The following is a 13,582-nucleotide window of genomic DNA, read 5'->3' on the forward strand; positions in this document are numbered from 1 at the left end:
AGATGCAGCAAATGATCATATTCTAAGAATTAGCATTAGTAACAGAATAGTGATTCATACCATGAGCTTAGACCATGGTCCCTTTGAAGGTGTGGACTTGATAGGATGACGAGCGCTGAAAAGAACTGAGGTGTAGGAGGATTCGCATGTATAGGTGATACATTTGCCTCGCGCTTAACATTTTTCAAATCTAAAAAAATAGGGATGTTCTCTTGGGTACATAACAATCAATCAATCAATCAAAGCCTTAATCCCAAAAGTGGGGTCGGCTAACATGAACCAAATTTGATTATTCCGTGTAGTCATCAACATAAATCTTTCTCCTCCATCCCTTACGATCCAAAACTTCATCCTCACGTAAATCCATGCACTTCATATCCTTCCTCACTCCTTCCAACCAAGTCATCTTTGGTCTCCCTCTTCCTCGTTTAATCCCTCCATGGTCCCACTCTTCCACTCTTCGCACCGGTGCACCCTCGGGTCTCCGTCTTACATGTCCAAACCAACGCAGACGATTTTCCCTTAATTTATCTACAATGCCCGCCACACCTACTTTCTTGCGAATAACCTCATTTCTGATTCTATCTCTTAAAGTGTTTCCACACATCCACCTTAACATGCGCATTTCCGTAACCTCCATCTTTTTAATATGCTCTTTCTTAGAAGCCCAACATTCTGTACCATAGAGCAACACTGGTCTTATGGCAGTCCTGTAGAATTTTCCCTTCAACTTTAAGGGAATGCTGCGGTCGCATAGCACTCCCGTGGCCGCTCTCCATTTAAGCCACCCTGACTTAATCCTGTGGGTCACGTCTTGATCAATGTCACCATTCTTCTGGATGATCGACCCTAGGTACTTAAAACATTCACTCATGGTCAAATCCTTTCCATCCAAACTCACCACTTCATTGCTTGTCCCCCTCTGAGTGCCAAAACGACATACCAAATATTCAGTCTTACTCCGACTTAGCTTAAACCCTCTAGATTCCAACCTTTGCCTCCATTGCTCCAACTTGACATTAACCCCATCCTTAGTCTCATCCACCAAAACGATATCATCTGCGAACAGCATACACCATGGAACCTCATCTTGAATTGGTCTAGTTAATTCGTCTAGAACCGTTGCAAAAAGAAAAGGGCTTAATGCAGACCCTTGATGCAATCCGATTGTAATAGGGAAATCTTTTGTCAACCCTCCGCATGTCCTCACATTTGTTGACACATCCCGATACATATCCTTAACTAGGTCTACATACCTTCGTGGGATACCTTTCTTCAACATTGCCCACCAAAGTATCTCTCTTGGCACCTTGTCATATGCCTTCTCTAAATCAATAAAGACCATATGAAGATCTTTCTTCTTTACCCTATAAAACTCCATCATTTGTCTTATCAAATGGATTGCCTCCATAGTAGATCTCCCAGGCATAAAACCAAATTGGTTATCTGAAATGCTTGTGCATGCCCTCAACCTTTGTTCAATCACCCTTTCCCACAACTTCATAGTATGGCTCATAAGCTTAATTCCTCGATAGTTAGAACAATCTTGAGCGTCTCCTTTGTTTTTATAAACCGGGACCAAGGTGCTCTTCCTCCAATCTTGTGGGATCCTTGTAGCCGTCCATATCTTGTTGAAAAGGTTTGTTAACCAATCAATACCAATCTTACCCAAACACCTCCACACCTCTATCGGTACCCCATCAGGGCCAACCGCCTTCTTAGGTTTCATCTTCCTCAGTGCAATCTCCACCTCTACTCTCCTAATCCTTCGCACATACTCCATGTTGATTTCTTCATCACTCATAGAGGTATCTCCTATCACAACTCCATTACTTCCATTAAATAATTCATCGAAGTACCCCTTCCACCTGTCCTTGATGCCCTCCTCTTGCACTAGGACCATTTGGTTCTTATCTTTGACACACTTCACCATGCCAATATCCTTCCTTGCCTCTTGTCTTCTCTTTGCCATCTTATAAATGATCCTTTCTCCCTCCTTGGAATCAAGCTTTTCATAAACCTCCTGATATGCCTTTTCTTTTGCTTGGCGAACAGCTGCCTTTGCCTTACTCTTAGCCTCCTTGATTTTCCCGTAAGAGACCCCACATTCCAAGAACCAATCCGCAAACTAAATTCTTTTCTCCCACGCTCCCTCCTGATCCCAACTCCAAGTCCTTGATTATTTGACACCACAATTGGGCAATATGGCGCGTCGCTTCTGGGCGACGACCTAGCAACCCTTACATACTTATCACTGCACCCGGGTCTGGGAAGTGCAGCGCGTCGCTCAGTAGGGAACGCCCCAATGGCACGCCCTTGCTCATTTGACACCACACTCGGGCAATGTGGCGCGTCGCTTCTGGGCGACGACCTAGCAACCCTTGCATACTTATCACTACACCCGGGTCTAGGAAGTGCAGCGCGTCGCTGAGTAGGGAACGCCCCCACGAAAATATCTGTTTGGCTCATGTCATGGGATGTGACGAAGTTTTATACTGGCTGTCACTGGCCTACCGTAACCCTCCTCCTTTATCCAGGCTTGGGACTGGCAGCGGGAAACCCACTGGCGGAGTTTCTCTTGGGTACATAACAAAAAAAAAAAATCTAATCTACTCAAAATTTAACCCAAAAGTAAAATAGAAAATAGATTTAAAGTGAAAAAAAAAAATGGTTTTTTCATTTCAAAAAATGAACTTTATCTTTGTCTGTAAATAATAATCGAGTACTACGTAAATAATTACCCGATACTCTGAAACATATCAAATTAGTTAATTAGCAAACCCACAAAAATAAAATCCCCTTATGAATGCATCAAACAACTATTGAATAGCTTCAAACACTCAATCATGGGGATTAACTATTTAAAAATACTTAACAAATAAAATTATGATCAAAGAAATGAATAGTCTAGAAATTAAAAAGAACTCCGTAATTTTCAAGTTTAGAAGTCTACCGGCCGAATGCTGAGTGATTGGCCGAGTTGGAGTGGATTTGTTATGATGAGTTGAAGTAATCGCAATCTAACTCATTTTCAAAATCCATTAGACCTAAGTGAGATACTCCTACTAAGTGAGATACTCTACGCAGAGTAACACGAGCTTTCTCCTCTTCTTGAATCTTCTCAGTCACACTTGTTTGATTATGATTGTGATTGCTTAAATATTATTTTTAAATACCAAAATGAACTAAGAATCGTTTTTTTTTATATAAAAAAAATCATAAATTAATTAGGAAAATAAAACTAAATTAATTATTTTTTTTTTCAATTAATTTTAGCATTTAAAAATATTTCAAAAACCCGCAAACCTAACCATTAATTTTCTTTTAAATTGCAATTATCTTTTTTCAATAGACAACCATTGAATCATCTCACCTTGGCACAATGAATTAAGTCAGTACAAGTAAACCATTGCAGTATCATTGTCGTTGAAGAGGGGTTTTTAATTAATCTTTAATTAAACTTTACTTAGTGACTCCTTAATAATAATAGGTAAGGTTATTGCAGATGTCTTACCGTAAGCTGTAGTCTAAATTTAGATATCATGGTATCAATGAAAGCAGGCTGCATCGTTAGACTACCTTTGATAATAACTGGAAGTAAGTAATTAACAATAAAATCATTGGCACCAATTACTACTGAAAAAAAGGCTTTATTCATAAGCTCCTCTGTTGCTGCTTCTCCTACTTGACTGATGATATCCTGCTTCGTATTCTCTATCTCCCCTTTTTGAAGCCACCATCATTAAGAGTCGAAATGCTCCTGATAAGTTGCAGACCAAAAACAAAACTTATTAGAACCCCTCAATTGAATTTGAGAAACTAAAAACTAATAATTAAATTAAAATGATCAAAACCTTCATGTTGAATAGATTGACGTAGCTTAGAAGATATAAATTAAAAGGCTGCTTCACAATTTTTTTATTTATAAAAAAAAAAAAAATAAATAAACATTAAATTTTTCGGAAATTTGAAGATTGCTCTTCGCTGGGTTTGTGCACAGGACAGGGTCGTGTTAACAGAGGTCGGAGAAACCACCAGCAAAAAAACGGCCGCCGTTAACGGTGATCGTCTTAGGAGGGGCAAAACGGTCCTCACGACCTCTCCTTGCCTCACTTTTGGTATCTTATTAACAATTAAACCCTAGATTGTTAAATTGATATTCAACTATTGCACAAAGAAAACATCTTAACCTCAGAAAAGTTGTCTCAATGAAATATAGATAGAAAATCTGAAGCCATGGAGAGCTCAAAAGTACAAAGCTCATATTATTAAAGAAAACAACAAAAATTAACACCCAATTTCAACAACATTCAAGACCCCATTTCCCAAATTCAACAAAAAATCAAAACCCCTTTCTCCAAATTCATCAAAAATCAAAATCCCATTTCACATATTACAGAAGAGATTAAGAACATACCGCATGATTACGTTCATTGAGAAGGGAAGGGTTTTCCTTAAGCAATCTCTGAAACCCAACAAGATACCCAGATTGAGCATATCCATGAATCCGTTTTAAACAATCACCGCAGCACACAAACCAATCAAACGAACGGCAAATCCAACAACACCCAAAATTTTTTAATCACCATGGAAAAATAAAAATAGAGAAAACCAAAACCAAACAAGATCAAAAGACCAGATTGAGTGATAGCAAAAGCAAATGAGGATGAGTGATAGTGAAAGCCCCAAAGATGAGTGATAGCGAGGAAAACCAGGAAAAGTAAAAAGAAAAAGAAGTAACAAGAATAAATGGCAATTTCGTAATAAACATATGACAACAGCTGGAATGGCAAAGCGAAAAGACCGAACCACCCCCGGCAATTTTGGCAATCAGGGAAGGGTGATAAGAGAAGGGGAGGGCAGAAAAGTCAATTTCCTGTTCATAAGGAACAGTAAATTTGGAATAGTAAGGGTGGTTGGGGCTTTTATAAGGGTTATAGATTTATTTAATACAATCGTTCTATAAAAAACTGTACAATGCCCCTCCTCCCCCCCCCCCCACACACACACACAAAAAAAAAAAAAAAAAAAAAAAAATCCGTATTATGTGTCATGTTTCATTTTGTAGCGTTAGTGCCATCAACAAGTTATTTATGCCATGTTTTGCTCACCTTGTTTTCATTTTCTTCAAGAAAAATAAATCATTAATAACTCTAGATAAGTTTTATAAGATAAAATTCATAAAATTAAATTCCAACGAGTTAAAATAAGAGTTATTCAAGCTATTATAAATTTTAATATGCTATCCGTTTACGGAGTATACTCTAAAAACGAATTCATCATTTCAAACTAGAAGAAGCATTACTCTCTAGTCTCCATTGACCATAATTAAGTCCTCTAGAAATTCAAGATAATTAAACAAGCATGAAACTTGATTATAGAATTATCAAATTGGCAAATAAAAAGCAAGAAATCAAGGCACGTTATCAAGTGGGTAAAGAGAAAGGACTTCACGTTCTCAAAGGTGTTGAATATATATTTTTGAAGTAGGTCGTTTGTACATATCAAGCTATTAAACGACGTGTTGGCATCAACAATTTGCAGTCTAACAAGTCAAAACTAATCCGCCAAATTTAAGATAACACGTACCATTTTAATTAACAAACAAAGAAAGAAAGATTCAACCTACATTTTTCCGAATAATAATGTTGACTTGGTCAAAATTCAATAAGTTGACATACTATTCTATGAAATCAAACTAATCTAAGGTCAAAGTATAACAAAAGAACATATAACAGAGCAGTGGGTATCATTAGACCATCGAAAGGTCCAATGAGATAATTATCAAACCATAGTACGAGTAATTACTATGCTGCTATGCAATATGCATATAGAGGTTATATATTACAACATCCTAACTAAGTAATAACTAACAAGGTTATATATTACTAATTTAGGCGTTTTGACTTTTTTGACTATTTATATGTTAACTTTGACCACCATTTTTTTAGTAACATATAAAGCAGATTTTTTTTTATCATAAAATTTTGTTGAATAAGTATTAATACTATACAACATTTTATGACATCACCTTTTTTACATTTTCACTAATATTTAATCATATAGATTTAAAGTCAAAATAGTGCATTGTCATGTATCCAAGTTTGACTGTGTCAATTATTTAAGAACAAAAAAAGTAATATAAGTGAAATTTAGGTAAAGGGAACATTTACCTAGTGTCCTAGTACCTAAGAGTAGACTTGACAATCCTAATCCAAACCCGAAGATCCGACCCGTGACCCGAAATTGACCCAATAACATCGACCCGAAATTGACCCAAAATCAACCCGGCCTATACCTGACTAGAAAATGAATTGCCTAAATCTTGACTCGATACTCGTATCCAACCCAATTCGTACCCGACCCAAGTATTAGTCGAACCGAAATGACCTGTTTGCCAAGTCTACCTAAGGGTCAGTAAGGGAGTACTTGTATATTCAGATTAATCCATAACTCCACAAGTAACAAAAAAAGAAACAATCAATGAGTCAAACGAAACCAAAAACAAACCGCCAAATGCCAAGCATGGGTGTTTAGCATTAGCCACCCACATTAGGGTGAGCATGGGACCCGTATCGTTAGTACTAACGGTTCGGATACCCGATAATTAAAATCCCTAAAAGTGATATCCATAACCCAAACCGATAAGTTCGGGTATCCGGATTTTGGGTACCTGGATTTTCGGATCGGTTATCGGGTATATAATAAAATATCCAATAATGATAATTAAACTTAATTATGTAGTTATTATGATATAATTTACCACTAATTAACAACAATATCATATGACCAAATTATTAAAAATATTACTAATCATTGATATTATAGAGTAATTATGAAGTAAGAGTTTAGATTTTAAAAAAAAATAGATTTAAGTAGGAAAAAAAGCAAAAAAATGCTTATCGAATCGGGTCGGGTAACCGTTAATTTTAAAATAATATCCAATAACCATAACTGGTAACAAATTATCGGAACGGGTACCTAAACCGTTGTGATTATCGGATTGAATATCCTAATTTTCAAAACGGTTATAGATCGATTTTCGAATTTTCGATTAGTTTTGCTCAGCCCTATTGACCCACAAGGTGACAACTCCACAGCCCAAATCCACCTGTAACTTTGTACGTTGTGTTGAGGGATGACTTTTGAATGGCTACAATAAAATTGTGGCCATTGTATTACATCAAATCACAACCACTTATTTCTTTAAATTAATGTGAACCGTTGATGAAATTGACTATTAGTTTTATTTTTGAAAGTTGTTGACAAAAAAAAATCCCTATGTTAAATCCCATTATCATTCAGTTTTCAATTCGGTTTAAATAAACTACAGAGTAATTTTCTTGCTATTTTGGAAAAAGTATATCTGTGTATGTCATCTTCTTCTTCTTCAACTATTGTTAATTCTCTCTTTTTGTTAAAGCTTTTGTGCAGTAAAATTGTTTAATTTCCATCACAGTTTTTGGGTTTTCGCCACATGATAAATTGTCGATGGTGATTTTTTTCCCTTTTAAACTCATAAATTTGTATGATTGATGCAATTGTATAAATTAGGTAGAAACTCTGTAACATGAGCCTTTGAGGTTTTGATTGCCTGGACATTAATCTGCTTTGCCTTCCACATGCTCGTCATCTGTTACTTTTTCTATCAAACTAGAATATTTTTGTCCCTATACTTTTTGAAAAATCTACTATATATAAATTAATTAATGGGGATGAGGGTTGGATTAAAGCAACACAATTAATAAGAAGAACGAAAGCAAATTAAACGACATTAGCAAGAGAAGAAAAAAAAAAAACACTAGTCTGTAAAAATTAAAAACCGAATGATAGTGATAGAACATGGGAGAAATTATAAGTCAATTTATCAACGGTTCAAATTGGTCAAAAGAAATAAATGGTTCCGATTTGATCTAATACAATGGCCACAATTTTATTATGGCCATTTGAAAACTGTCCTGTGTTGAGCACAGTAATCCATAAGCTATGAACTGTGCGTCTATGCATCCTTACAAATTACGAGCAATAATATTAATATAATAAAACGCTAATAACAAAATAAGGTCAAATTTCGCTGGTCACTAGTCACCCATTCCAAAATTACGAGTAGTATTTTATTTTTTTCTTGACTATAAGAGACAAAACCAAATGTTTGGGAGAATTGGTTATGGGATTTTACCAGAAATGTTAAATTACTAAGTGTGATTATCACTCTAACACTCCAACGTAATTGATGGTAAAATTTTAATTAATTTCGTTTCTTTAATTACTTGTGCGGTATATTTTGTGTTTTATTTGCTAAGTTAGTCACAAGTTTATAAATTAGACTGGTGTATAATAAATATTGTATTATAGATATAAAAAAAATCCCTAAAAATAAAAAATAAAATTGAAGTTACCTTTAATGAAAATCACCTAATTTTTTTTGATCAAGTTGTTCTCTTCACAAAATACATTAAAGAATTTACTTATCTCTTATAAATCACTTCTTAATATATGTAAGATAATTAAAACAAGTTAACAGTCACCCTAATATTAGAAGTAAGACAATAAAATGATTGTTTTATTAGTTATACTTCCTATCAGTTAACTAAATATACACGAGGTAATACAACTGTATACGCACTTGCATCCTATAATGAGTTGTTTGACTATTGTCAAATCTTGCATTGAAGCATGAATGATTAAAATTGATAGACATATGATAAAATTTGGAAGAGTAGTTAACGTAAAAAATGTGTAAGATGGGGATGTTTTGCTTGCTTGACTAGGATTGTGAAGATCGAGTGTAATTAAGGAGTAATCTTTATTGTTTAATTACGTTTCTAATACTTGCAAATATTTATTGCCTGCTTCTTAGGAGACAACTATTCCAAACACACAGCCTGGCCTCACTCTTTCTCATGTAAAATCTCACATTATTTTTTATTTTTATTTTATTTTATTTATTTATTCTAATTTTTAGCCATTACAATAACAATTCCTGTTCCAAAGCTTTGTCTTTTGGCACAACGGTCAACACCACAGAGGATTGCGGCCTCCCCTACATTATACTCTCTTCATTATATAATAAAATAATTTTTCCATAAAATATTAGTTTTTTTTATTATTTTTTATAATTTGATATGATTAAAAATGCGTAATTTTGAAAGGATATTTGAAACGTATTTTTAAATGATTTTGAGTTGATACGACAAGATCGAAGAGTATAAAGATATTCAAGTTCTAGTCTTGGATGAACTCCAATTTGTTTCGTATTAAAGAGTTTGTGACTAATAGTCACATAATGAAGAAGGGAAGTATGGAGTCGAAAGAAACAAAAGAGCTAAAACATATCAACATTGTTGTCTTAAAAAATGTGACAATTCCAGACATCAGGTATCTAGAAGTATGGAGATATCTGGCCAAATTTTATTCAAAATTGACAATGTTGTTAATTAAAAAAAAAAAAAAAAAAAAAGAGAATACAATAGACAAGATATTGATAAACAGATGAGGACAAAGAAATAAGTGTACATTAATTTAATCATACAAATCATAGCATACTCTAATCAGTACTCCAGTAAATTAATCAGTAATTAGAGGCATGTATTGGACATTTGTACTATGTTAGAATTTTTCATATGCAATTTCTTCTATATTTATATTTAGAATGGTAAATAGTAAATTTATGTAAACTTAAATTTGGAATGAATACCTACAATACTAGTATCTATAATCGCTGCTTGATTTGATTCAAGATAAACTACATTAGATATTAATCGCTCGTACTTGATTTGCTTAAGGAAGAACTACATTAGATATTAATGCATATAACAATCAATTTTACAATTGAACTATGAGTAAACGATTTCAATAAAGACTAAAGGTTATTTTTCTCAGCTTTTTTTTTTCTTTTGAGAAATTTTCTTTCTTCTTACAGAAGTTAAGTATCCAATATTCATAATCCCAAGAAAAAAGAAATCCTAAACACATTTTTTGAAAAAAAAAAAAAAAAAAGAAACAGTCAAGATTGAAGAACATTGTTCGACTACACAACCCAGAAGCAAAAACCCTGTCTGAAACTCTGGATTATACAAACAGCAACAGCATCCTGACAGACTACAGATAATCCCAGCAACAACAGCAGCTGAACTATGGATCAAGAAGATCCCAACATTTTTTTTGTTTTCTTAATATAATCTCTACACAATTATATTTGATGCTGATCACAATCATAAATACAAGACACATTCATTTTCTAAATCCATATATTTCTTGGCAAAGCAGCATCAATGTTGATTTTGCGAAACCAAAAACTCCACAAACACAAATGTATTCCATCTATCCAATGTAATCCAAACTATCGTAAGCAGTCGATTTTCATTCAGAACTGCCTGCACGACCCAACGAATCGAGCCCCTCAGTTCGACTCCTAACAATCCGATGAAACACCTCTCTGACCTGCCTCTCCAAGGGGTATAGCCCTTGCTTCAGAGTCTCGAAAACCTGCTTAAGCTCCTCAACTCGTTGCCTAACCTCGGCCTCCTTCTCCTCAGACAAAGGGAACTGTAACGAATCGAGTAATTCATTCATCTGTCGAGTCCATTTCTCAGTCTGATATATCTCTTTCAACAATCCACAGGCATTCTTCCTGTCCTTCTTCTTACTCTCCTCCAAGATCCTCTCATGAATCGACGAAACCGGGGGTCCCCAAATGAACTGTCTAGGGATCGAAAAATGGGTCTGCAACCCCCGGTCCTGGCAAGGAATTGCAGCTACTAAAGCCCACATTACCAGTAACAGAACACAACTCATTGTATAAACAGCAACAGCGAGTCCATTTGTAGCCATTACATCATTAGCTCTCGGAGCATTCAGATTATACCCCATTGCTTGGAGCTGTCTCGAGGCCGACCACGACCTCGAAACGCTCCAAGATAATGACCGGAAATGTCCCATATTCTTTTGATGATCCTTGCCACCACCACTACTACCATTATTCCTACCAAATGACCTATTTCTATGCGCTAAAGCTGCATTCGATTCCTTCTCATCCAACATTCCAATCAAGAGATCAATCAAAGCTTTTTTCGCCCTGCGAATTTGACCTTCACCTAAACTCTTCTGATTATCAAGAGCACAAATCACAATTTCCAACAATTTCTCCCATTGTCTAACCTGTTCAATTCCATCTCTAATTGCATTACAAACATCAAGGGCTTTCACACTTCTTTCATAAAATTCGCCAATTAAACGGTCCATTGGTGCTCGATTCAAATACCCTTTATTATTAAATAAAACAATACGAAATTCTTCTTGACAACAAATGAAAACATCTAACAAATTACGAACCCAAGAAAGAGAAAGTAGCTCATCTGAACCTGCTGATGATAACTCATTGAATTGCTCTGCTACTTGTTTTTGAAACGTTTCGAGCTCGAATTCTTGATTTGTTGGGTCATGTGAACCCTCCATTGTTGAATGAACTTGACCTTGATCACGTCTTATACTCAAAATCGAACGGCCGAAATTCGTCAACGGACTTCCTGAACCTTGGTAATCTGTTGCGGGCATTTCTCAGAGAAAATACCCACTAATTTTTTTGATTTGGGTATCAATTAAATTCAATCAATGGCGAAAAAATTGAATTTTTATGAGAAATTATGAAATACCCAGATACATAAAGTTCATCAAAATCTAATCTTTCGCCGGCATTTCACAATTTTCTTGATTTGGGTATTGAAAAAATTGCAAAAAAGATGTCTAAAAATTGGAGAAATTAAGAAATACCCAGAAAAGAAAAAATGAAGAAAAATGAAAGAGAGGTTGAAAAATGAAGAAAAGATTGAAGATCGCAGAAAATTTAGGAGAGAGAAAATGGGGGTGGGGTGGATGAGAGAACCCTAAGGCAGAGAGGGTGGAGTTATATGAGGAGATGAAGCACCGCGTTTTATGGGTGGGGAGGGTGAAATTTTTTTTATTTATTTATTTTTTTTATTTTTTTTTTTTTTTGGTAAGAAGAGCCAAAATTAGGAAATTATTTTTACTGTGTTAAGTAGGATGTTAATGGTGAAATTAGGAAGGTTAATTAATTAATTAGAGGAGGCTAAAATTAAGAAGGAGAAAAGGGGTCGTCTGCACTTTTTTGGACACGCTACTCTACACGCCTTGAACACGTCGTTACTCGTTTGCTAAGAACAAGTAAACGAAAGAATATCTTTTGCAATATTATTTGGTGGATTGTATTATGCATTCGTTTCGATTTTAAAAGATTTTATTACCGGTTATATTGTTGTAATGAAACTTTGAGCATTATCTCTAATGTTAAATTTGTAAAATTTTAAAGGGTAATCTTTGAACATTATCTCTAATTTTAAATTTGTAAAAATTTAAAGATTAAAGAGTAATGTTTTATGTATCTTTTAGGGCTATGAATAAACATTTAAGATTTTTTCTAAGTTGATATTAATTTAGAAATGCATGATAAAATCACGCTTAAATTAGTGTAATCAACTAGCATACCACCCGTGCGATGCATGGCTTACAAATCTTATTACTTATATTCATTTCACAAAATTTTAAGATAAAACGATTTAATGAGTAGTAATGATTTTTTTTTTTTTGTTTTTTGACAAAAATAATGAATTTACTTACATAAATGTTTTAATCATGTATTTTTAACGTCTTAAAATAATAATATCTACTTTAAAGAAAACTTTTTTATTCTTAAATTGAATGTAAAGTTTTTAAATATATAATTCAACTCAATCAATGAACTACTGATAATCAATCCCTACCTTAAGTCATTTTTTTTTTCTCATTTCTACTTGAGTCACTGGCCACCTCATTTTAAAAATGATTAAACTCTGTCCACTAACTCAATATATACAACGTTTTTTCTATGTGACTGGCGCGGTTGACAAACGCCAAAACACGAGTAACCCCTAACCGAGTAACCCCAAAATGACTAAGTGACCCTTAACTGATCGAATAACCCTTGACCAAGTAACTCCTGACCGACCGAGTAACCCCTGACCAAGTAATCTCGGCCGCACGGTGTAGCCAACCAGTTATGAAACTTTGTGAACTCAATATATGCTTGGAAAAATAATTTCTATTATAAAACAACATGATCATTGTATTAATATTGTATTTCATATATCACAAATAATGTCATATCTTTTTTCTATATGGCCTCTAAAACACTTGAAATTTAACATGTAACTTCTAAAAATAGGAATATTTATATTCACATATAGCATGAATATAGTCACATCTTTTTATAGACATTTGATATGTTTATCACAATTTTTTGTATGCGGCCTGTTGTACCGTGCGACAGGGGTTAGTCGGTCAGGGGTTACTCGAGTTGTCGGGGTTACTCAAGCTACTCGGTCAGGGGTTACTCGGGTCAGGGGTTACTCGAGTAACCCCTAACCGAGTAACTCCTCAAGTAACCCCTGACCGAGTAACCCCTAACCGAGTAACTCCTCAAGTAACCCCTGACCGAGTAACCCCTCGAGTAATCCATGACCGAATTCCTCAAGTAACCCCTAACTGAGTAACCCCTCAAGTTACCCCTAACACCTTAAATAACCCT

The 13,582-nt window shown here is 34.8% G+C and overlaps 1 pseudogene; it reads right to left on the reverse strand.

Annotated features, from left to right (window-relative positions):
• Positions 1–9,750: 9,750 nt before the first annotated feature.
• Positions 9,751–11,899, reverse strand: LOC145585185 (protein BYPASS1-LIKE pseudogene; annotated as a pseudogene).
• Between the last annotated feature and the right edge of the window lie 1,683 nt (positions 11,900–13,582).

The sequence above is a fragment of the Chenopodium album genome, chromosome 16, assembly GCF_948465745.1.
Source record: "Chenopodium album chromosome 16, dcCheAlbu1.1, whole genome shotgun sequence".
NCBI classification, from domain to species: domain Eukaryota; kingdom Viridiplantae; phylum Streptophyta; class Magnoliopsida; order Caryophyllales; family Amaranthaceae; genus Chenopodium; species Chenopodium album.